Below are 9,286 nucleotides of genomic sequence, written 5' to 3' on the forward strand. Positions count from 1 at the left end.
GCGGGGCTCGAACTCACGGACCGTGAGATCGTGACCTGGCTGAAGTCGGACACTTAACCGACTGTGCCACCCAGGCGCCCCCCTAGCAACTTTACTGTCATTTTTTGAAAGCGGACATATTTATAGGCATTAAAAAACATCTTCCCTACTCAGTAATACTTTTGCAGCCCCCAGATTTGAGAACAAGAGTCCTGCCTGATTCCTCTTGGTGACAAATAGCACTGAAGACCCAACCCTGAACCCCAAGGCACACTAGAGCTATGACGGGTTCTGCAGCTGTGTGGCCTGGATTCGTTCTCACCTTCCTCCCTACGAGAACTCTGACAGCATTCAGGTGGCAGTGTTCTCGGCCAGACATACTGACCGTTGTGGATGCTTGCAGCTGAAGATGATCCAGGCTGGCCTGGTCTGGGCTACCATCATCTCTTGCTTGGATGATTTTAGTAGACTTCTGTTTCCTCCTTCCTCCCCAACCTCAATTTTGCTCATAATGTACAGACTAATTCACTCACAGTGTAGCCTGGGTCATATCAGTCTTCTCCCAAGATTCTCCCACGGCCTCTATCCAACAAAGGGAAAGCAACACTCCTACAGTGGCCTCCGAAACCCCTCACCATCTCTCCCACCTACTTGCCCTTCATTTTCCTTCTTGCTCACCCGTGTCCAGAACAGCTGGTTCTCTTACCGCTGGTCTGGGACAGCTAAGCACATTGGGGCCACAGGATTTTGTCCTTGCCACCCCTCTGGAGGGAAATGCTGAAATGCTCTTCTCCCAGGGTTTCCACACAGACCACCCTCCCTAAAAAGGCCCTCTCGGGGCGCCTGGGTGGCTCAGTCGGTTAAGCGGCTGACTTCGGCTCAGGTCACGATCTCACACTCCGTGAGTTCGAGCCCCGCGTCGGGCTCTGTGCTGACCGCTCAGAGCCTGGAGCCTGTTTCAGATTCCGTGTCTCCCTCTCTCTCTGACCCTCCCCCGTTCATGCTCTGTCTCTTTCTGTCTCAAAAATAAATAAACATTAAAAAAAAAAAAAATTTAAAAAAAAAAAAAGGCCCTCTCCCTTCTTCATCCTCTCCTTCTCCTAAGCCTGCTCTGCTTTCCTTAAAAAAACGCATCGCCGTTTGTTCATTGCTACTCCCCGCCAGGTAGGTGCTGAGCCTCGAGGTGAAAAGGGCACACCTGCCTTGTTCCCTGCCCTGTCCTCAACTCTGAGGACAAATAACACTCAATTCAGAGTAGGTCTACCATAAATATTGTGGAATGATGGGGCGCCTGGGTGGCCCCGTCTGTTGGGTGTTTGACTCTCGGTTTTGGCTTAGGTCATGATCTCACGGTTCGCGGGATCAAGCCCTGCGTCGGGCTCTGTGCTCACGGCACAGAGCCTGCTTGGGATTCTCTCTCTCCTCCTCTCTCTCTGCTCCTCCCCCACTCCCGCTCTCTCTCTCTCAAAATAAATAAACATTTAAAAAATATTTGTTGAATGAACGACTACATTAAACAGATGGATAAAGATGTGGCTCTCCAGGTTGTGATGTGTCAGGCATGCTTTGAACATGGAGCAACACTCTCAGAATGGAATCCAGGTCCTACTCTTCTGCCAAGACTCTGCAATGGCCTCTCCATTCCTACAAAGTAAGAACGAACTTCCGTACAGACACCTCCAAAGCCCTGCGTGATCTGAATATTAAAAGCATGCCTTAAACATGAAAAGGAATTAAAGTCTACTTCTAATTTCCGTCAAGTATCCACTTCATTGTTCTTCAGCAAAACAGCAGCGTGTGCGGAAAACCTTTCCGAGTCCTGTGGGATTCACACTCCTGAGGCACAGTTGTCCCACATTGCATAAGCTTGGTGCCAGCTGACTCGCTCCAGGCCTCACAGCCTGTCCTCACGGCATGCTGGGTCTGGTGTATCTCTCAGGGTAGACCACCCCCGTGTGACGGTCTTGTGAGCTCTGGTGCCTTCGAGGAGAACTGCTGATGTGAATGACCCATAGGCAGTGCTCGTCCTTCTGTGTTACTGCCTTGGACTCCTTGTATAAAGGTCCAGAGGGCACAGCATGACAGGTGGTGCAAGTGAGAATGACATCAACTTGGTATTTCTTTCTTTCTTGCATTTTGTCCCACAGCTAACTGGAGCAAGCTGTTATTCTGGCTTAGTATTAGAAACAGCATCTGACTCTTGACTTTGGCTCAGGTCACGATCTCGTGGTTCGTGGGTTCAAGCCCCTCATTGGGCTCTGCCCTGACAGTGCAGAGCCTGCTTGGGATTCTCTCTCTTCCCTCTCTCTGTCTCTGCCCCTTCCATGCACACACACTCTCTCTCTCTCAAATAAATAAATAAACTTGGAAAAAAAGAAAGAAAGGAAAAGCTGCCCAACAAAGAGTTCTAATGGAATAGGAGATTTTAGCAGACAGTGAGTTCCCCATCTAAGCAGGTATTCCAGCACAAGCTGAAGCATGGGTTTTACCAGAGTTTCTGGCAGGTATACCAAGAGCAGGCCGCATGGACGCTCAGTTTCCCATCCTGAGCACCGGTCCCACTGCTGAACTCCCTCCTTCTGTGCCCCATTGGCTAAGTTAACTGGCAGTCCTGTCCCTCGAGAAAACCCCGAAAATCCAAGGGCCTGCCCGATTACCAGGAGCATACTCATAACCGAGAGACACCCTCATGACTTCTGCAGGCTCATTTGCAGACAGCGGCAGTGCTGAGGGGAGGGAAAAGCTAGAACCTCGTACCTCCCAATCATACCACACGGACGCCTTAGAGGTCCGGCTGTCCTCCAAACCAATAAAATGAGGTTGATCTTCCCATCGGTTCTCGAGAATGCCTCCCTCCCCGTGGCTCAGTCTAGAGGATTGATATTTAAAAGTTAGTTTTGGCATCTGCTGGTATACATTCCTTCCAGATGTTACCCAAAGGTCCCAGGCCAGTTGAACTGACGTGCAAGGCTCAAGAAAGTCCTACGACTTTGAATAGAGTCGCAATTGGCAGTGAGGCTACACTGTGCCTTGAACAGGGTTTTATTTGCTGAAAGCAGCAAAGGCAGTTTTAGCCTGTCCTCAACTCTCTACTGGCCAAAAATATTATTTACATTTAAAGAAAAATAATCAACTGCTTTTTTTGGTGCTCACACTAATTTTCCCTCTGTTTAGACTGGGGTCAGTGCAGCTCTGTTTTCAGCTAACCTCGGCATCCCCAGCCTTCTGGTCTCATCTCTAATTAAAGAGATAGGACCAATGGCATTTTCAATTTCTTTAAAAGTGTTCAATAAACAAGCATACATTTCAACATGCAGCATTCTATTTATTCTAACTCCATTCCTCCCTTCATATTCTATGTCTTTAAGGGACTTATCTCCACCACCACCACCCCCCCCACACACACACACACACAAGCTTTCACATCTGACATTCATCCCAATTGGATGGGATGGGGATCCTGAGTTGAAAAACAGTGTCTCTTTTAGCTCGTCCAAATTCCTACAGAAATGAACAAAGTGGAACCTGGGAGTTCTTGGCTGGAAGGAATTTGTTGATGGAGATTAAGACCTAATGTTCTTCTTTCAGTTTTCAAATGTAGATCAAGAAACCGTCTGATTCTGGAAACTACCCTGTAGGAAAGATGGAAGAAATAATTTCTTTGTCACAGGGTCTGGGATGTCATATTTTAAACATGCACAAGGATCTGTGCTTGCAAAGGATTTTTGTTTTAACATATTTTTGGAGCCATAAATGAGCTCAGTTACGTAAGTCTATTGGTACTTGCCTTCTTTCTTGTGCTGAAAACCTGATTTTGGAGATTGAGGGTGGGGAAATAAGAAATTTTCAAATTGTGTGTGTATATATATATATATATATATATATATATATATTCAAATTGTATATATACACACATATTTCAATCCCTCACCTATTCATTTTGTGGCAGATTGGATTTCTGAAGACAGGTACAACAATATCATCTGTCCTACATGCTCCTTTACAATGTGACTTTGCCACCTTCACACGGACAGGTGTCTTCTCCTCTTGAATTTGGTGGGCTTATAAAAAAAAACAAAACAGAAAGGAAAACAAAAAGACAATGCAGCTTCCTCCTCCACTGGAATGCTAGTACTGGAGACCAGAGCTGCTGTGTAAAAAGTCTGACTGTCCTGAAGCTGCCATCTTGTGGGGAAGCCCAGGGGACATGGAGAGACCACATGTAGGAACTGAGTGAAGGGGTCATCAGATGATGCCAGCCTTTTGCCATCAAGTCACACCCACTTTTTCCAGGCTTCCCAGCAGAGGTCACAAACCTCACAAAGGAGAGATAAACCATCCTACTGCATTGTGACAGAATTCCAGACCCACAGCATCCATGGGCATAATACAATGGTGGTTTCACACTACCACGTTAAAATTTTATTTTAACATTTATGTATTATTGCGATACAGAGAGAGACACAGCATGGGCAGGGGAGGGGAGGAGAGACAGAGGGAGACACAGAAGCCAAAGCAGGCTCCAGGCTCTGAGCTGTCAGCACAGAGCCCAACGCAAGGCTTGAACTCACAAACTGCGAGATCATGACCTGAGCCAAAGTCAGACACTTAACCAACTGAGCCACCCAGGTGCCCTTATGCTACCACACTTGTGGTGGTTTGTTACCTAGAAAGATGACCAGAACACCTTGCTTAACTTAGACAAGTAACATGCCATGACTACCATGCTGGACACTGTGGCCACGGAGGCTTTGGCACAAACCCTGTCAATCTAGGGCATTGACCAGGCATGTGGATAGATGTGGACGAGCAACCCTAGAGGTGGAACCCAGTAGAACCCAGTGAGAACATGGGGCTGGGGGTCGGGGGTGGGGTCGGGGGAGCAGGTAGGAGTCCATCTGTTGGCAAGAATCCCAGAGGGTATCTGAGAAAGATGACATTGGATTGGCTTTGAGTAGGATTTGGTCAGCAGATGAAAATGAAACAGCTCTGGGTAGAGAGCACAGCCTACTCATGGGTGCCAAATCATGGAAGACTTGGGATGGAGAGGGAACTGACTTTTCTCTGGGCTCGAGCTCCGTGTACATGAGGAGAGGGGAGTACAGCAGGATGCAACAGCATCAGACACGGCTGGGTCACAAAAGGCCAGGGTACTAGGCCAAGGAGGTGACATGTGGCAGTGAGGCACTGCAGAAGATGAGGAGATAGAGAAGAGTGTGGCCTGCATTTCTCCATGGAAGCCTGTGTGTTGGGGAATAGAGCCCATGACCCAGTCCATTTTCCGACTCGTTATGGCCCTGACATGCCAGGAACTTCTGGGCAGGCTCTTGGGAAGAATCCTGCATCCTGGATTCTCCAAAAGACCTTCTGGCTCCAGCCAATCAGGCTTCGGTGGGGGGGGGGGGGGGTTCCTATGGCAGGGGACATCATTTCCTCTTCAGCAAGGACGTGGACACTCTTCTCACATGGGCTTTTCCAACCATGTCACTTCCTCAAAGTAACACAGGGCTCGGGTCTGGCTGCTCCACTAGAGAGCCCATGACACTCCTGTCCCCAGGAGACGGCCGGGGCTCTGCTGCCTCCCACATCCTAAACAGCAAGCCTGGGCCAGTCTCAGGCAGAGGCCCCCGAGCAGCCTCTCTGATGAGCTGTCTGGCCTGGGGCCCTCCCTGCCTTGCAACAGAAGCCGGGGCCTCCTGCCGAGACCATGGCTGCACTGAAACAGATCTGTCTAGGGGCCGCTTTGCTTTGAAATCTAGTGCAACCGCAACAGCGAAAAGTACCATTTACCTGAATGGCTGATCCTTGCATCCATGTGAGAAATTCAGCATAATGGTTGATTTACATTTACGGAGGGACTATAAGTAAACCCACATTTATGAGCACCCCCTCTGCATTGGGTCCTGGGGTAAGATTCCCTCAGCTGCAAATCCTGGGCTGTAAGACCTGAACCTCAATGAAACTCAGTTTCCCAGAGGGGCTCAGTCTGTAGGGCCCAAGGCTGACTTGACAGACAGGCGCAGAAACGGTTCGGCGTGTACCCAGTACTGGACAGGGCAGAGCAAATAGTCACGGCTATTATTATGCCTTTACCCAAAGGCAACTCTGCGAAGCACTGTTATCTCTTCCTCATAGTTAGCCTGCAGAGGCTGAGGACTTTCCTGGGGCCACAGAGCTCTGAGTTCTTGGGCTGGACTCCAAACCCAGGTCTGCCCTCCAGGCTGGGCATCTGCCGGCAGCCACCACCTCTGGGCAAGCAGGCTCGTCTTTTGCTGGGGCTTCCGTGGCAGCCACTGGTGAGATCTTTCTCTTCTGCAGCTACAGCGGATGGCTAACCCGGCCCCTCGCCATGTCACGCTTCCCGGGTTAGGACTGAGGCCCCTTGCTAGAGGGTCACTTCCAGATGCAGAGAAGAGAATGGTGGTGGCCAGGCCTGGGAGGAGGGCTGTAGAGAGCGGTTGTTTTACGGGTGTGGAGTTTCGGTCTGGGATGCTTGGAGAGTTCTGGAGACGAATGGTGGGGATGGCTGCCCAATGACATGAATGCACTCGATGCCACTGAACAGTACACTTAAAAATGGCGACAAGTGGCCACCTGGTTGACTCAGTCAGTTAAGCGTCTGACTCTTGCTATTAGCTCAGGTCATGATCTCATGGTTCATGGGATCGAGTCCCACGTCAGGGACATCTGATGCTCTGCGCTGACAGCAAGGAGTCTGCTTGGGATTCTCTCTCTCCCTCTGTCTCTGCCCCTCCCCCACTTGCACCCAAACTCATGCTCTCTCTCTCTCTCTCCTCTCTCTGTCAAAATAAATAAATAAACAAATAAACATTAAAAATGGTAGACATGGTAAATTTTAAGTTACATCTATTTTACCACACACACACGAAAGATGCATCCCTCAACAGAAGAAGCCCAATCTCCTGAACTTGTCACATGAAACTTTTACAGAAGGTCATTTTGTCAGGCCCTGTCACCCCTACCAGCTTCGTCTGTGTCAGTCCGTCAGTCCTTCCAGTCTCTCCGTTACGCCCTGGAAGCCCAATCTCTTCAGCTTCCTTGTACGCACACACCACACTATTTCTCCATTGTTTTCTTATTTGGGCTGTTCCTCTGCCTGGGATTCTCCTTATTTCTGCCTTACCAAACTTCTGGAAGACTCTACCCAGGCAAGACCTTAGCAAGGAAGCCTTTCCCCACCAGGCCTCAGGGTCCTACCCACACTCGGCTTGGCCATGTTCGGGCCCACCTTGCTAAGGACTGTGGTGATCACGTCTCTCCCCACTAACGGGAAACTACCCCCTATGTCCTCCCTGTGACTCCAGCTCCTTGTACCAGGGGCTGGCCCCATGTCCACCAGGCTAAGCCAGGAAGCTACCGTCAAGGCAGCCAGCAGAGTGGCGGGCCTTGGGCTGTGACCTGTAGCCCTCCCCTGGGAGCAGAGGTCTCAGAGGGGACTGGTCAACTCTGGCAACGGTGGTCTCTCCCTTTGGGCAGTGACATCACATGGGGGCTGGTGGGCAGAGCTCCCGGGCAGGACTGGCAGCCCGGGCAAGGACTGGAGGTGAGAGGGTAGGAAGAAGGTGGGGAGGTGTGCGTGTCACTTCCCTGCAGGGGTCAGCAGCTTAGTGTGATCCGGCACCCTGCCCAGGCCGGTCTGAGCCCACCATGCTGCTGTCTACAGGGAGACGGGGGATCCAGAACCGAGCGGTGACCTCCTTGCCAAGTAGCTAACACAGAATCCTACCCCTAGCATCTCCCCACAGCGAGTGTCTTTGGGGATGCCCAGCAAAAGAGTGATCAAGAGCATGAATCATGGAGCCAGCCCTCCCAGGTTGGAATTCAGGCTCTGCTGCTCTCTGCATGACCTTGAGCAAGCGGCTTAACCTCTCTGCGCCTCAGTGTCCTCAACAGTACAATGGAGATCATAATAATAACAGCTACATCCTGGAACAGTTCAGTGCCAGACCCATGGACACCACTATGCAGATCTTCGCTGGTATAATTATGACTGTGCTCCTGGCGTCCCCCTGCCAGCTGGTGGGAGAGTTTTGAATTACCGTTTTGTAGATGACAGAGCCAAAGAAGCCAGGTGACTTGCCACCTTGGGGACAAAGCCAGGTCACTGCTGCCTCAGGATAGATAGCTCACCTGACTTTTCTGAGATGGAGACGCCGAGCTGGCTGCACAGAAAGGCCTGGAGCCTGGCTCCGGTGGGCGGCTTTCCTGCCCTGCGCACAGCAGCCGCCTCCTGTCGGGGGCAGGTCTGGAGGTCTAGGTCTGAGGAGCAGCGGGCCTGGGGTCGGGGCAGAGGGGGGGGGGGCGGGTAGGGCAACCGATGTCGCTCCCCACCCCCACCCCCCCCCCCACTGTGCAGGCTGGCCTGAGCCATGCTGGGGGAGGCGGGACCGCTTAGAGCCAGAAGATAAACATATTAACTGAACTTTCCATCTGTCATTTCAGAGAGTCATTTACTGCCTAGCTGTGGTTGGAAAAATTAAGTCCTTGTAATTTAGAGTCAACATTTCTCGCGGAATCATGTTAGACGAGCTGGCGGAGTTTGCAGCCTCCCAGCAGAGCCGCCTGCAATCAAAACAAGCTGGCTGCAGTGCGCTGCCTCAGCTACCCTGCCCGCGGCCCGGCAGGCCGGCCTGCGCTGGGCACCGGGTGCTGCAGGCCCCAGGGCGGGCGGGGGCTGCCTGGCTGTGGGCCACACGGGGAGGGCAGCGGGGACAGGCCTCGGCTTGGAGGGTGGAGCTCCAGCCCCCTGGGCCTTCCCCTCTCTGCCTATTGCAAAACAAATCTTCCCCCGTGCTGGGTGACCTGGGGCTGTCCTAACAAAACACCACAGACTGGGGACTTAAGCAGCAGATATTTATCGTCTCACAGTTCTGGAAGCTGGAAGTTCCAGACCAAGGTATGGACCCAGATGATTTCTTCTGAGGCCTCTCTCCTTGGTTTGTAGATGACCATCTTCTCCCTGTGTCTTCAAACTGTCTCCCCCGTGTGTGTGTGTGCATCTGCGTCCTAATCTCTTCTTACGCTGACATCAGTCGGATTGGATTAGGCCTACTCTAATGACCTCATTTTACCTAATCACCTCTTTAAAGGCCCTGTCTCCAAATATAGCCTCATTCTGAGGCCCAGGGCGTGAGGGCTGCAACGTGTGGATTTAGGGGTACATAACTGTGACCGTAACACCCTGTAAACTGTCCATTCCAGAGTGGTTCGCTTTCACCCTACCCAGGAGAAACTGGGTTTGTTGGTTCCATTTTGCAGAAGAGGAAAGAGGCTTCGGAAAGGCAGG

General features: G+C 51.2%; 1 long non-coding RNA gene across 1 annotated transcript in view; it reads right to left on the reverse strand.

Moving 5' to 3' along the window:
* Positions 1–8,971, reverse strand: part of LOC121036915 (uncharacterized) — a 10,380-nt gene extending 1,409 nt beyond the window's left edge. The window contains exons 1-4 of the long non-coding RNA XR_005793529.1: positions 8,867–8,971; positions 3,911–4,040; positions 3,505–3,611; positions 2,737–2,848 (exon numbers count right to left, since the gene is read on the reverse strand). This is a non-coding gene — a long non-coding RNA (uncharacterized LOC121036915). The remainder of the gene's footprint in view (positions 1–2,736; positions 2,849–3,504; positions 3,612–3,910; positions 4,041–8,866) is intronic.
* Between the last annotated feature and the right edge of the window lie 315 nt (positions 8,972–9,286).

The sequence above is a fragment of the Herpailurus yagouaroundi genome, unplaced genomic scaffold (genome assembly GCF_014898765.1).
Source record: "Herpailurus yagouaroundi ecotype Mexico unplaced genomic scaffold, PumYag 163, whole genome shotgun sequence".
NCBI classification, from domain to species: Eukaryota; Metazoa; Chordata; class Mammalia; order Carnivora; family Felidae; genus Herpailurus; species Herpailurus yagouaroundi.